The sequence below is a fragment of the Schistocerca gregaria genome, chromosome 4, assembly GCF_023897955.1.
Source record: "Schistocerca gregaria isolate iqSchGreg1 chromosome 4, iqSchGreg1.2, whole genome shotgun sequence".
Lineage (NCBI taxonomy): Eukaryota > Metazoa > Arthropoda > Insecta > Orthoptera > Acrididae > Schistocerca > Schistocerca gregaria.
The window spans coordinates 323331903-323348004 of record NC_064923.1 but is presented as its reverse complement, the minus strand read 5'-3'; the positions used below and the strand labels follow the sequence as shown (position 1 = coordinate 323348004).

At 42.8% G+C, this 16102-nt stretch overlaps 1 protein-coding gene across 4 annotated transcripts in view; it reads right to left on the bottom strand.

The window, feature by feature from the left end:
* Window positions 1-16102, bottom strand: part of LOC126266784 (irregular chiasm C-roughest protein-like) — a 1732081-nt gene that overhangs the window by 1275099 nt on the left and 440880 nt on the right. For 2 of the 4 annotated variants that reach the window (XM_049971327.1, XM_049971324.1), the window contains exon 1: window positions 8753-8868. The exons of the other annotated variants lie outside the window; for them this stretch is intronic. The gene's annotated coding sequence lies outside the window, so the exon portion shown is untranslated. Of the gene's footprint in view, window positions 1-8752; window positions 8869-16102 lie in introns of those variants that run through there. 4 annotated transcript variants of the gene reach the window in all.

Sequence of the window (16102 nt, the reverse complement as noted above, 5' to 3'; positions counted from 1 at the left end):
TGAAATGGGCACATAACTATAGGCGGTGGACATTGGCGCAGTGGCAGAGTGTTGCATGATCTGATGAGTCCCGCACTTTCTTCGTCAAGTCGATGGGAGGACGCGAATCCTTCGTCTTTAAGAGGAACAGCTCCTTGACAACTTTACGGTGGGACGGAGACTGGCTTGCGGCGACTGCATTATGCTATGGGGAACATTCACGTGGGCACCATGACGGCCAAGGAGTATTGTACACTGGTTGCAGACCACGTATACCCCTCCATGACGATCGAGTTTCACCACGACAGTGGAATTGTTGAACAAGATAGTGCACCATGACACAAGGTCAGGACTGTGATGGAGTTGCTCGAGGAACACAGTGGCGATTTCCAATTGGTGTGCTGACCCACGAACGCGCCAAATGCGAACCTGATCGAACATATCTGCGATGTGATTGAACGTGGCGTCAGAGCTTATAGCCACCTCTCCGAAATTTAAGGGAATTGTGAGACTTATATGTGAAAATGTGGTACTAACTCGCTCCAGCGACCTACCAAGGCCTCATTGTTTCCATGCCAAGACTAGTGACCGCTGTTATCCGTGCCAAAGGTGGACGTACCGGCTAGTAGGTAGGTGGTCATAATGTTCTGGCTGATCAGCGAAGCCGTCCAGAGTGGCCGAGCGGTTCTAGGCGCTACAGTCTGGAACCGCGCGACCGCTACGGTCTCAGGTTCGAATCCTGTCGCGGGCATGGATGTGTGTGATGTCCTTAGGCTAGTTAGGTTTAAGTATTTTCAAGTTCTTGGGGACTGATGACCTCAGAAGTTAAGTCCCATAGTGCTCAGAGCCATTTGAACCATTTGATCAGTCATTTGTCGAGCCCGATGACAGTGACACTTTTTTTTTAATAATTCTGCCATAAAAAATACTGAGACAGAGAGCTACATTTTCTGTGCAGTGTAGTGAATCATGTGTGCATCTGTTTAGCGTAGACCGCATTGGCGAATCTGTATGTGTTGTGATGTTGCGTTTGCGTACACGTGAACAAAAGAAATCGGTAAAAATAATTTCATCAGCAAACTGAAAGTTCCCCTAAGACTGACGAATCATTGCTGGTATTGTAACATGTATACACTTGAATTAAATTCTCCGAAACGAAATGCATGCAATCAAACTAAGTGTGCCTAAAAACTGTGTGTGAAATTTCCTCCTGAAATGTACATTATCGGAATACATGTCATGGATACCAAGAAGTAAAGTAATCATCACGACTCTAGCGTAAGCTTGAGGTCCAGAAAATAATGTTCCCTAGACGCTTTCCTCTAATGAAGAGCATGCAGTGGCTTGAAAACTAATTAACCTCGCAATAAATCGAATCAGAGTCAAACACCTAAGGGCTGCGAATCACACCTACACTATGTGATCAAAAGTATCCCGACACCTGGCTGAAAATGACTTACAAGTTCGTAGCGCCCTCCATCGGTAATGCTGGAATTCAGAATGGTGTTGGCCCGTCCTTAACCTTGACGATAGCTTCCACTCTCACAGGCATACGTTCAATCAGGTACTGGAAGGTTTCTTGGGGAATGGCAGCCCTTTGTTCACGGAGTGCTGCACTGAGGAGAGGTATCGATGTCTGTCCGTGAGGCCTGGGGAGAAGTCAGCTTTGCAAAACATCCCAAAGGTGTTCTGTAGGATTCAGGTCAGGACTCTGCGCAGGACAGTGAATTACAGGGTTGTTATTGTTGTGGAACCACTCCGCCACAGGCCAGATGCTCGATCGTGTTAAAATCCTAGATGAAAAAGACAACCACACCATAACACCACCGCCTCCCAATTTTACTGTTGGCACTACACACGCCAGCAGATGAGGTTCACCGGGCATTCGCCATATCCATACCCTGACGTCGAATCGCCTCATTGTCTACCGTGATTTTTCACTCCACACAACGTTTTACCACAGTTCAATAGTCCAATGTTTACACTCCCTACACCAAGCGAGGCGTCGTTTGGCATTTACTGGCATGATGTGTGGCTTATGACCAGCAGCTCGACCATAAATTCCAAGTTCTCTCACCTCCCGCCCCTTGCAGTGGATCCTGATGCAGTTTGGAATTCCTTTGTGATGGTCTGGATAGATGTCTGCCTATTACACATTACGACCCTTTTCAAACTGCCGGCTGTGTCAGTTAACATACATGGTCGGCCTTTACGTTTTTGTGCTGTACGTGTCCCTTCACGATTCCACTTCAGTATCACATCGGAAACAGTGGACCTAGGGATTTTTAAGAGATTGGATATCTCGCGTACAGACGTATGACACAAGTAACACCCAATCACCCGACCACGTTTGAAGTCCGTGAGTTCCGCGGAGCGCCCCCTTATGCTGCCTCTCGATGTCTAATGAATACTGAGGTCACCGATATTGAGTACCTGGCAGTAGGTGGCAGCACAGTGCACCTACTATGAAAAACGTAAGTATACTGGGGTGCCCGGATACTTTTGATCACTTAGCGTATATAAACCGACAATTTCATTCACAGCTGTAATTTGTCATCAAGAATGGATGTAATGAATGAGACATTAGTCTGTTCTGGAGGTATATTGTGGATCATTGGGATATAAAGCATTTCATGGCGTATTCTACGTTTCTGCGAACTACCTGAATACAGTTATCAGGTAACACGATGAACAATTTATTTTTAAAAGCTAGTCGTAATTGTGGTGCCAAATCTACTTTGAAAACTACTTCACAAACAATCACCAACGAGTTGTCTGTCGGGATGGAAAGTCGTTGTGCAGTCATGTATTTTTAGGATTGTCAAAAATGGCTCTGAACACTATGGGACTTAACTTCTGATGTCATCAGCCCCCTAGAACTTACTCCAGACAGTATTACAATGCCCTATCACAACAGATGAAAGACGCGGGTGTACCTTTGGATAGGCATTTAAACTGTGCAGAAAATACTGTCGTCACTTTGCAAGAAGATCGCCGCTTACCCCTACGCCTTTAAAAAGTTTCGGGAAATCTTTTTCATGGCGTGAAACATAAACGCGTGCAGTTACTCGTTCTATCGAAACTCGGTATAAGCCAACGTGTCACGTGTAGTGAGAACACTAGACTGTTAGATTTAGTAAAAACTGCCTCTAATGTTATACTCATGAACGAATGTGAATCGTGTTTTATTCTGCAGTACAGTAATTAATAAATTTTCATAAGTTGAACATCAACTGTAACTTATAATACGCTTATTGTAATCAGTTTAATGCAAAAGACGTAAAGTACCTGGTTAGATACACGAGAGGGCCTGGTGATGACAATCTTACTTAATTAAAGAAATGGATAGAAAATATGAATAAAATAAAATACTTAGCGAGACAGGCGACTGCTCATTGGTAACAGGATATCCGGTTTCGATCAGAGGTCTAGAAAAAATTTTCAGTTCACGCGACATGTTCATTACATTTATTCACTCCACTGCAATTAAGTTTGGAATATAGCCTTGAACGTGGGTCCATAATTGGGAAATGAGGAGTTCAACTTCAGATACTCTACTTCCATATTCGACCGAACACTGGTGATGAATACTTCTTCCAGCAGCTGAACTGAAATCCGCTATTTCTGACTCGAATGACCCCTCAACATCATACGTTATCCATGTCGCCTAAGAAAGTGGTAAAAGTAAATGAAGGTTCATCGTTACGTGGACAAGGTGATCAGTAGAGACTTAACTCAAGTTCTTATCGAATAATGAATGCGAAGGGAATTAGCCGCGATCTTTTAAAAAGATTTTCCTCAGTAACATCTTTAATCTATTTAGGGAGAGAATGGAAAACTTAAATCTGGACGGTAATTTGAACCCAGTTGCCCCCGAATGCAAGTACAGTGTTTTCAGTACAGCGTTACTGGGCTGTGTCGAAAGTGTTTTAGGTATGTGGGACTTTGAAATACGATAACGTCGATGGGAAACAAATTAAAATCGTTTATAAAACCTGGCCGTAAAGACACACACAATGATTTATCACTGTCAACGATATTCCTCTTTTTATTTGACGTAAAGACAGTGTTTATGGACAAGAACTTAGGATTTTAGAAAAAAAACTGCACTTTTCTTAACCGTGGAACACGTTTTGGCGTGCACACAGACCGAACAAGCTGGCGGCAAGTCCGGCTGAATCATACCACAGAAATAAAAAGACACTCACATTACGCCGCTGAGTGCGTTTTGGCGGGCAGACGCGCCTTCTAAACTTCAACACTACGTTGACTCTCAAAACGTCATCTGAACATGTGTCGAGGGAATTGCTCCGCAGACGGTTGCTGGCAGTACAGACTCCAAAGAGGGTAATTGTGCCACTTGCCATCGTCATCTTACTGTATCCACATGGCTTTATGCAAATGTTGTACCGTATAAGTACAGATAAGCCTCAGTACAAGGTGTACACCATAAAATAATCATTCACAAAATCAGTATGTCTTACATTTTTTATCGTATACGCCATTTCGCATACACAGTGACTGAAGTACTTGACTCAATCTGGATCAACAAACGTAACGTAATGTTTGAATTCACCGTCATTAATTTTTTGATGTTTGTATCACATTAAAATAATTTATTTATAAAGAGTGGGGACAAACACCGTGAGAATTAAAATTACAGAGTCAAATAGGTTGATATACTAGTCAAGACGTTACATACTACGTCACATAAAGAAATAAAAATTAAGAGAATGAGTAAAACAGTTCCAACTCGCTGCATAACCAATTTGTATGGATCCTCTGCATTCGTACCCAACTTAAAGATTCAAGATCACGCTAAACACGTATTAACAGTCTGAAGGTCACAGACGACGATTTGAAAGTTGAACAAACAGGCAGGGAGAGACCAAAGCTTGATTAAAATATTGGAGTTGAAATCCATTTAGGTTTTTACAGTTAAGTACAGAAGAAGATACGCGGACAGAATGGCTCGGGGTACTGCAGTAAATATGTCTTCGTACTGAAGACCAGAATAACAACAAAGAAAAGTAAACACGAATGGTAATCAAATAAAGACTGCTGTAGTTGTAAACTTGGATAATTACTGTCACACACAGCGTTGTATGACCGCGATGCAGAACTCTTTAACAAAAAGAGATGCGTTTGCTGATTCCAACTCCCTACGTAAGAGAGTCCTGTTCAGAGCACCATTACCTAGGAGAGAGACGTCATTAACTTCATAAGTAGAAATTGTTCAAGTCAAATTCTATGACTTTTGAGTATCTTGTGTAGTTTGTTACTGAACAGTAGTGTGCCAATTTGAGACACTGGTCCTGAGTGAAAATAGTTTCCGGATTCACCAAACTCGGGATAATGGAGCGTGTTGAGTATGTCTGACAATACGGATTTATTCCTGGAGAGAGAAAGAGCAATAAAATACACAGTTTGTTTATACATTACTTCTGTCGTACAGTTACGTTACATGAACAAAACAGAAATAAGAATTCGGGGAAATATTTACTCACAGAGAATGTAGTTATTTAAGTCAGATTTCGTAATGTACATTTAAGGCTGCAGAGCAGGTTTCAATAGCGTGATATTCGAAAGCAAGGGTAATAGTAAGCTCCTTTAGCATGTCACATCTCCTAAATCAGATAATACTATGATGCAATATTGAATGGAATGTACACGGAATATCATTAGCAGGTAGGGCGAATGAATAGAGTTTTGCTGACTGTGTATGTTGATATAGAACGGATTTTAATTAAAAATCGGCACAAAAAATTCTGGACTGTGGCACGCTTGTGGCGAGTTACGAATTAATTCTGCTGATCAGGATCAAGAGCGCATCATATTACTTTATTCCAATGAACGGGCTACTGGTGCGTGGCCCGTTCAGTCGTATATTTTTGGGGATTTTCCCACATTACTTTCTGAGAATGAATAGTTATTCACAACTTCATCTCAAATGCAATAATTTACAGGGAGCGTAAAGAAACTGTTCTCCTCCGTAGTTAAAATGTGGTGACACTGTTCACCGCTATTTCCTTCTATTTTGACGAGACGTTAAGTGCGTTGGGAATCGGAAAGTAGCGGGGTGCTGAAGTCTCATGGGAGCCAGAAAAGAAATCCATAGTTAGTGTAGGATCCGGACACCTTGAAAGCACGTAACTCATCCGGGTAAAATATGCGCTTCTTACCACTGATCACGAAGAATAGAGCAGAAGCAGCTACGTACATAGTCAGTACCGTCAAATTAAGCCACAATATGAATTTTACTCACAAAAAGCTGGTTTATAAATAACGCTTTAAATTAGTCGAATCTATGGTGTAGGTCGCTATGTTACATGTCTGTTTTTGAATAAGGTAATTTATGACTTGAGTTACTGACGTGGAAACACATTTCACCATAACTTACATTCTCCAAGAAAATGTAACAGACACGGTTTTATTGAGGTTAGTCAACAGAAATTTGACGACAGTTATCTGAAACGTAGCTAATATAGACACCATTAACTAGAAGCAGGCTATCAAATACCAGTGTAATCGGCACTGCCGAAGCAATGGTAAATGCTACCCGTTTATCAGCAGAGTGAAACCTTCGTTCCGATTGTGGCTTCGATCGGTTTTCTAATCGTGATATTCCCGTGAGGAATGTAGCGGAGGAAGCCTGAATTAACATACATATACTGCTGATCCAATCTGAACACAACTAGCCGCCTTGTATCAAGCCGGTAGCATCAAATCAAGGTGCGCGATCAATTCAAATTCCATGACGCTGATGACCAATATCCTATTATAATGATGTCTTGTACTTGGATTAGCTAGAATTTATGATGTTATACTATGAACAAAAACATGTTTCAAGTTTCAAATACTTCACAGTAATTATTAGGCTTGTCACGGAAAAATAACAAAAAAATTGTTTATTACGACAGTATCTTGAATACTCTATATGCTATCTATATGGATGCCAAAAACAAGCCACCATGTTTCTTGCGGTGCCGTTTTCTTCCAACAGCTACAATGTGACACCACATCCTCTTACCACAGAAGGAGCTCTCACTTGACTACCACCAGCTGAAGTGTGTCTGTAAAATCAGGGAGGATGGGAATACAACAATCAGTCGCAATCCTATTGGGTTTTTATTATAATAATAAAAAATAAAAATGATATAATAATAATAAAACCAATGATATTGCGACTGATTGCTTTATTCCTATCCTTCCTTGTAATAATATATAGTCGCTGTGCACAACGGCTCGGTGTAGAATCAAAGTTGGTATCTGTAAGATATTTGACAGCAACTTAAGATACAGCTGATATTGGCAAGAAGGAAGTGCAGCGTCCCACACAAGATGACTGATATGTGGATCGGCTTAGAATATCGACTTAAGCACCTGACGCCCTAAACTGTACCAAAAACATAAAGATACATCGACATCCTTTAAAGCTATACCAAAAAAAGGAGGAAGATAAATATTTAAGTCTGTCGACGACCAGGTCATCAGGGCTGGAAACTTTCACTAACAGAGGACAGTTTTATTGAGCAGCAGTGAATGAGGAACGTAGCCAACGTAGCCAGAAATGCGTGTAAAATGTGGATGATGAGAGGAATCACCCTTTGGTCGACCCTCTCTGACTTATACGCTTGTGGCTGGCTGTTGCAGGTCAACAAACGCTGCTGAAGCAACATTTTAAGTACAAATACATACACCAGTGCAACCAGTCAATAAGCTTCAATTCTTAATTTTTCTGTAAACCAGCAAAAAGCCACTACGAATTTTGTTATATTGCAATTAATTTCGGCTGTTTATGACAGCATGTGAAAGACTTTGGAACTAAAATGGGTTGTACTACATGTTCATGAACATGTAATATATACTACAGTAGTGGATATATCTGACATACCATTTTAGCTTCGAAGATTTCCATATTGTAACATAAGTAGTCGAAAGTAATTGCAGCATAATTATATTTATAGCAGCTTTTTGGTGATTTACCAACTCCGTGGACCACAACATAAAGAAGATTTAATTCTTAAGTTACAACGCTTTTCGAAGACTGCGTTATCAGACGACAGATTTGATTTTCAGGTCAGCAGCACTGCACGCAGAAATGACTACGATGTCGAACGATGCAGAAATGTTTCAATTTGTCGCTTCCATTATAATATAAATTTACAAAAATTCTTGGGTTTTCGGTTTCGTTTTCTAGGAACAATGCTACTAGGCCAAAATAAATGCCATCTGGTGATGGGAAAAGCTCCTGAAACACTTCGTAACTGTAGTATTAAAGCTTAGTGACTAGGTATAGTGTTCATCTTTGCTTGTAGTTTAAAAATACAGTCACAGAAGCGGCCTATACAACGTGTTTGTGTGTAAGGTACCGGAATTACAGCGGGTTGTCAGCAGAACAGCAAATTGTCCCGAAGTAACGTTTCGGCGCGTTTCCCACTAATTGTCTTCAGGAGAAGAAATTCGATGATGTAGCTGGCGTCTGCGCATACTGTATCAGGGGATAAGAGCTAACGCGTGCACCATACGGCGTTAGGTTGCATCGTGTTGTAACACAGCACTGCAAGCTCGGGAGATACGCACAGGCGACTACTTGGCTGCACTGAATGGCATTAGCGGTCAGCAGTACACTGTTGAAACACTGACGTAATGTCGGCGGGTCATCAGTCGAGAAACGGCCCCATCCTGATGTGACGTTTCGACGAGTTTCTCGCCCGCCATCTTCAGGAGCAGCAGTTGGCTGAGGCAGTTAGGGCGGTGGAGTGGCACTCACCGGATGCTGGAGAGCGCCGGCCGAGCCGCGTATCCCGGCGATCCGTCGCGACTGCGGCTGCCGGCTGCCGGCTACCCCGCCAGGGCTACGAGTCGCGCCGCCTCCGCCTCCACCACCACGCGCCGCGGCGCGGTCTAAATATACCACCGGCCGTCTGTAGACGGGTCGCATAGCCGACACACACACGGCCGTGCGCGCGCATACGGACATACGGCTGCCACACTGCGTGCAGAGCCTCGTGGCCTCTAGGCCTTGATGCTCTGGTCCCATTCTTCGGCATAGCCAGAGTTTCTGGCAGTGCAATAAACGCCAGACTGTCATACTCCAATTTCCGATTATGGCCGAAGAGCAAGGAGGAGTAGGAGAATGGCTCCGTTCCACGAAGGCCAATACTACACTGCGATCTAACTAGTAATTAGACACACAATGCGTTGGAGTACGGGTGTGCACTGGAGCGTGCTTGTGTGTGTGTGTGTGTGTGTGTGTGTGTGTGTGTGTGTGTGTGTGTGTGTGAACAGATAATATCAAGTCACCGCCGCAGATCTTTCCTGAATCCGGCAGATCAAGATCCTACCATAAGTTAAAGTTCGTGAGTTCACTCCCTTCTCAGCCCACAAGACATGAGGAAGATCAGAATTTTACCCAGCGAGTGGATAGTGGGCCGGTAGCTTACAAACTAAATCTAAACTGGGCACTGTTACAAGCAACAAGTAAATAACAGATATCTGCCATTTGGTAGAGCGCAAGAAAACGTCTGTAGTGAACACTGCTCATCTACAGTCTATGAGTTGATCTATTTTGGTTAAGCTTCACACAGAGTAAGGATACAATTTTACATTAATACGCCGCAGTTCCCTAACGGGATAAGCAATCACATTCCTTCAGAAATGTGTATAAACCGCGTAAATGTTTCACATTTGACCCAGTCCATTACGATAGCTGCCTGACGTAACTCCGTGCTTCTGCGGCTCTGTCGACAGTGAGTCACGGCTCACGTCACACCGCAGCAATATGATCTGCCAAGTGAGCGGAAGTACAGCCACAGACAGAAACTATGACAGCAGTTACTTCAAGAACGAGTACGAAGTTCAGTGAATGTTATTTAGGACCCACGGCTTGCGTGGCAGTTCCGTAATTTATTCACATCCCAGTGTTAATTAGTATCATGAAATACTGATACCGAAATAGAGTGATTTTATGTTTATTTTGTCACCATTATCTAATGATCGTTCAATGGTGACGTAATAAAGGTGGAAAACTGTTACGAGAATATTCATGTCTTGACTTGATTTATGTCACGGTTTTTTTTTTATAGAATAATGAGCTAGTAAGGAAAGGAAATAATTTTTCTGTATAACCTGTTCTTCTTATTCTTCTTCTCCTTTCCTTATTAACCGTCTCCGAACCATGCTATTTCAAATCAACTTTTCACCTTTCCTTGCTCCTGGACTTCAGCTTTCGCCCAGTAACCCCGCATTCCTTTCGAATGCTGTTTCTCCCTCGCTTGAATATACATTTTTTAGTGTTTAAGCGTGCATTTTCTTGTAAACCAGTGTGTTCTTTGAGCTTCGTATTGAGCGTAAAACATTAGTGTATTTCCTCCAGCACTATTTGCACTTGTAGCACATCTTCTTCTACCTAGGTGAACCACGTTTCCTTAGTTCTCTTGTTGAAAAAGTAGCAGAAGATACCATTGTTCCAACTTGTAAGATTCACACGGGTGCTATAGAAAAGCGTACTCCTCCCAAGACTGCTGCCTGTGATGTTTTCTGCATGGTTGTATCGTCTACCCAATTCGCAATTTTATACCTATTAACTTCCTGGAAGACTGTGAACTGACGAAAACGAAATATTTGCAGAATATGTAAATAAATAGCTAGTAGAACATCCAGAGGGTACACAATTTTTAATTTTCTCCGTTTAGCTGTTAAAGTCAGGTGATCAAATATATAGCGTCCAGTCCTCGACCGTAAGTTCTTACAGCTTCGTCTAATGTCATGCATGTCTTATTTTCTTAGCAAAAATATTAGTTATATCCTCATGAAAGTATATCTAGGGCTACAATATCAAGCAGTATTTCATACACCAAGATCGGCGGTGATAATCGGTGTCACAGAAAACATAAATATTTCAGTTGTTCTTATGTATCACTGTACCGCGTTCTCCTTCCATAACGAAGCATACTAAGTTATAGGTAACAGTTCATAGTTTATCTGGTATTAGATTGAAATTCAAATTTCTTTGTCGTGTTAAATGTTTATGAGCTCTGCAATTATTTCGTAAATTAATGAAAATACTAGCGGAGACGGCAAGATACATTTGTTTATTCGAATATGACGAGAATACTAACGTAACTATATGCTGCAGTATTATTTACTCAGTGTTTACCGACAATGAAGGCACACTAATGTATCAATGTGCCATTCGTATCATAGAAACAAGCAACAGATGTGAACTGTTTCGATGACTGCATGTTTTCCAGAATTTGTAGCGAATACGCACCAGGAAAACGCTAATGATAAACGATGGTACGTAACACGATAAAGAAAAAGAATTTCTCGATCAAAGATGTGACTTAGTCTTGGTTCCTTCATGGTATGAAATCTCATGCTTTATTGTTTTTAAACCACTCGCCTTTCCGGCACCGAAGCCGCGCTAGAGTATCAACGTGTACATTTTTAGGGTTAAACCATTTCATACCTACGATAGAATACTCACATCATCAATAGCAACCACGTCTCTAAAACGTCCACACCCAACCAAAAGCCGACCTTTATCTAGCGTGTGGGTTCCATTAAGCGAATGGAAACAAGCAAATGCTGCCTTCTGAAGTTTCACTGACGCCTCGGGCAGTGCCTACGAATTACGCCCGCCGAGATATTCTAGGAAATGTCCCTTTAGGGGAGCTCACCAGCAGATTATTACTCTCTGATGAGATGACCGCCGTAGCCGCTGCAGGCGGCGCGGAATAATGCGTGGAGATAAATGAATAAGCGGATCTGCTGGTACATCCAACGGCGACGAGACGCCACAAACAGTTCCGCAGTTGGGCTGCAGTTTTCGCTAAACGGATGCAGACGGTGGCATAATTTAGTGGCAGCCGGCTCGCTGCGTTCATTAAGAAGTTGGAAGCTTTATTTCTTTTCTTTGGAAAAACGGAAATGAAAGTTTTCCTTCCTCCTTACATACTTCATTACGAAGAAACTAATTTACTTACTCCTTCGTTTCTTGTTCTGTTAGTGCCAGACGAAATAAAGTCAAGGAAGGAAAACAAGAACGCGCGAGCTTCTAAGAGGGATCCGAGCCCGTCTCCGTGGAAGACCGGCCTTCAAGGGACGCGAGGGTAGCCTGCTTCCGCACTTCCTGCCCCCCGCCCCCTTCCACTTTTCCCAGAGCCAGTACATCAACGTTTTTCTACGAAGAGAGGCAGGATACCATTCGCAGAAAATACGCGTACAGACTAGGTGCTTAATATGTTTCTCGGCAACGGGCGCGGAACGAATGTCTCCCTTAGAGCAGGGCAAAGTGGTAGCTGTTGTTTCATTGTGTTGGTTCCAGGAGGTAATAAGCACAGCGGGAGGTCCATGTGCTACAGGAGCGCCTCAGCAGGTCAGTCTCCGGTTAGTGTTAATCAAATTGTATGGTACTTCGTGGCGTAGGGTAGCAGCCACATACACAGAATTTTTATGAAGGGACTTAAAATCGTCCTTTAGACAAAGGTGAACATAATTACAAGCAATTTATTTTCCTACCACAGCACGTAATCTAAAACAGAAGTCAGCTTTCGAACAAGATAATTAACCACGGCAAAATTCAATGATATACGCAAACTAAAGAAATTAAATTGCATCTAAAATTCTACTGATGCGATTTACACGCATTTTTCATCGTGACAACAGAAGCAAAATAACAAAAACTGAAACAATATCACAATTAATAAAAATTTCAGCGACAAGAACACAAGTCAGTTACTGCATTGACCTTTCAAATGTGTAGAAATACTTGCAGTTGTTACCTGTCTCTACCAATGCAAACCATTTCTTTAAATAAAAAAAATGTAAGCTTAAGAGCTTGTTGGATTCTACAACCAACTACAATCTCTGGAACTGCTCCAGGCACAAAAATGCTTTATTACAAAATGTAGAAAATAAACGTTTTCTATTGCACTGTGTGCTTGAGATAGCTTACGAAGGAAAGTAAGATTAGTATTCTACTCCCGTCGACGTCTAATTCATTAGATACTGGATGCCTTCCGCAATCTTCGTTTCTCGTAAGAAGTAAATCCATGTTAATATTATAAATGCGAAAGTTCGTTTGGCTATTATCTTGTCACCACTAAACTACAGCTTCGATTTTGATGAAATTTGGAGTGAAGACTGCTTGAACAATGTGGAAGAACACAGGCGGGTACTTATTTACGAATAAAAGTCTTGTGTCTGTACGTAATGACAGACTTTTCTTCACGACCATCCACAGCCACCCTCTCGTGGTTGTGGTAGTAGACAGCCCTTTGTCTCAAGTTTGACGTGGCATTGGGTGCGTGCGCCGAGAAAAAAAAATCTGCAAAATATGGAGCAACATACAGCAAGTCGTCAAAAGTACCGGACACCTAACTGAAAATGACTTAAAAGTTCGTGGCGCCCTCCAACGATAATGCTAGAATTCAGTATGGTATGGGCCGGCTCTTAGCTTCGATGACAGCTTCCACTCTCGCAGGCATACGTTCAATCAGACACTGGAAGGTTTCTTGGGGAATGGCAGCCCATTCTTCATGGAAAGCTACACTGAGGTCGGTGAGGCCTGGCACGAAGTCGGCGTTCCAAAACATTCCAAAGGTATTCAATAGGATTCAAGTCAGGACTCTGTGCAGGACCGTCCATTACAGGGATGTTACTGTTTTGTAACCACTGCGCCACAGGCCGTGCATTATGAACAGGTGCTCGATCGTGTTGGAAGATGCAATCGACATCCCCGAATTGCTTTTCAACAGTGGGAAGCAAGAAGGTACTTAAAACATCAATGTGGCCCTGTGCTATGATGTTGACACCCAAGACAACAAGGGGTGCAAGACCCCTCCATGAAAAAACAAAGGACACACCATAATATCACCGCCTCTGAATTTTACTGTTGGCACTACACACGCTGGCAGATGACGTTCACTGGGCATTCGTTATATCCGCACCCTGCTGTCGGATCGCCACATTATGTACTGTGATTCATGACTCCACACAATGTTTTTTCACTGTTCAATCGTCCGATGTTTACGCTCCTTACACCAAGCGAGGCGTCGTTTGCATTTACCTGCGTAATGTGTGGCTTATGAGCAGCCGCTCGACCATGAAATCCAAGTTTTCTCATCTCCCGCCTAACTGCCATAATACTTGCAGTGGATCCTGATGCAGTTTGGAATTCCTGTGTGACAGTCTGGATAGATGGCTGCCTATTACACATTACAACCCTTTTCAACTGTCGGCGGTCGGCGGTCTCTGTCAGTCAACAGACGAGGTCGGCCTATACGCTTTTGTGCTGTACGTGTCCCTTCAAGTTCCCACTTCACTATCATATCGGAAACAGTGGACCTAGGAATATTTAGGAGTGAGGAAATTTTGCATACAGACGTATGACACAAGTGACACCCAGTCACCTGACCACATTCGAAGTCCGTGAGTTCCGCGGAGCGCTCCATTCTGCACTCTAACCATGTTTAATGAGTACTGAGGTCACTGATATGTAATACCTGGCATTAGGTGGCAGCACAGGGCACCTAATACGAAAAAGTATGTTTTTGGGGGTTGTAGGACGTCGTGGTCTCCTGACCTTCATTGCTTACATATTCCGCCCTCACAATCATATTCCACACATCAAGACGCTTTATTCGAACCCAAACTCGATAAGATAAACTCAATGTTGTATGAATTCATGTAAACGATATGCAAATAACAAGTAAGTGCACCGTGGTTGAAATACTCGAGGCTGGCGTACACACATACATTCCAGACACAATGGTCACGGGAGCTTTTAGTTCGAGAGAGGCAGACCGCACGCCGGGAGGCTGGTCCCATCAGAGGACGAGTCAAACTCGGCCGCCCACGGAGTGGACAGCGTTTGCCCGAGTGAAAGGAAGAATGATCCCGTGTTCGGCTTAAAAGCAAATTCCGCTACATTGTGTGGGAGGGCCCAGCCTACGCATTCTTTACAAACAAAGCACGCAGTTTCAGAGATTTTCACAGGGAGACTGCAAACGCCAAACGCCGATTCTACAGATTTCCTGATTGGCTGCCTTAAACGAGACGTCATTCTCCCGTTTTGGAAGAGCAGTGCTGATTGGCAGACGATATTTCTGACGCCTTGAGCTGAAGGAGTATTGGAAGAGACCGATAGATATACCCCTTCACGTCTGGCATAGAGAAGGGACGTTCCATTGTCGCTCTTGGAGCGAGAACACGTAATGAGAGCGTGCGTGCTCGTACGTGTACTGAAAGAGCGAGGAACAAGTCTCTCCTCAGTACTTCACTGGGAGAGCACCTCTGTCGAGAGCGAGTCAGAGTGCGACTATATATTGAGTCCTTGCGATTAAGCGTTGTTCACTGTGTTGGCCGCCACACTTATTGTATGGTGTGAACGGACAGAGTTATAGTTAAAGGCCTGCGGGCGAATTTTTGAGTGTCATCATGGTGGACAGTTTATCTGACTGGTGGACCACATCAATAGTTAGACTAGGGGCGAGTAGGAGTCCTTGACTTCATCAGGGCGTAGGGAGAGTTTGATTGGCGAAGGTCAATCCAGATAGAACGAGAGTTATCTTATTTGTCAGCAGCAAGCGGCGCAGACAGCAGTCATCACAGCTTACGGTATCGTGGGCTACAGCTCTTGCGAGCCCCATTTTTCCTCCATAACAGTACACTTCACTGCATTTCACACGCCACAGCCTCGACCATAACAAGCAGTAGGCGCCGCTCTCAGCCATTCTGCCAAGTCAGTAACAATCTTAAACTTTGTATAGAAATTTTATTAGCGAATCCTATCCTTGAGAGGTAACTTCACATTCTGAAAAGAACCCAGAAATAACTTGTTCAGTTCTTAACTAAAGGTGCCATTGTGATTTCTCAGAATTTTAGCAAAAATAAATAATAATTTTCGTTAGTTTCATGTTTTTGTTACATTAACTAGCACTACTCCAGTACCCAAGTATCCCACTAGTTACCTAAGAAATTTTGTGAATTTTTATGTCATTTCCTTATAGCGGACGATTCCAGAAGATATTCATTGCTGAAAGTTTTTGAGGCATTTCTCTTTAGACCATTAGGAGCTTCCGTCTGATTTCTGTAGTAGTGTGGGGGCGGAAATTGC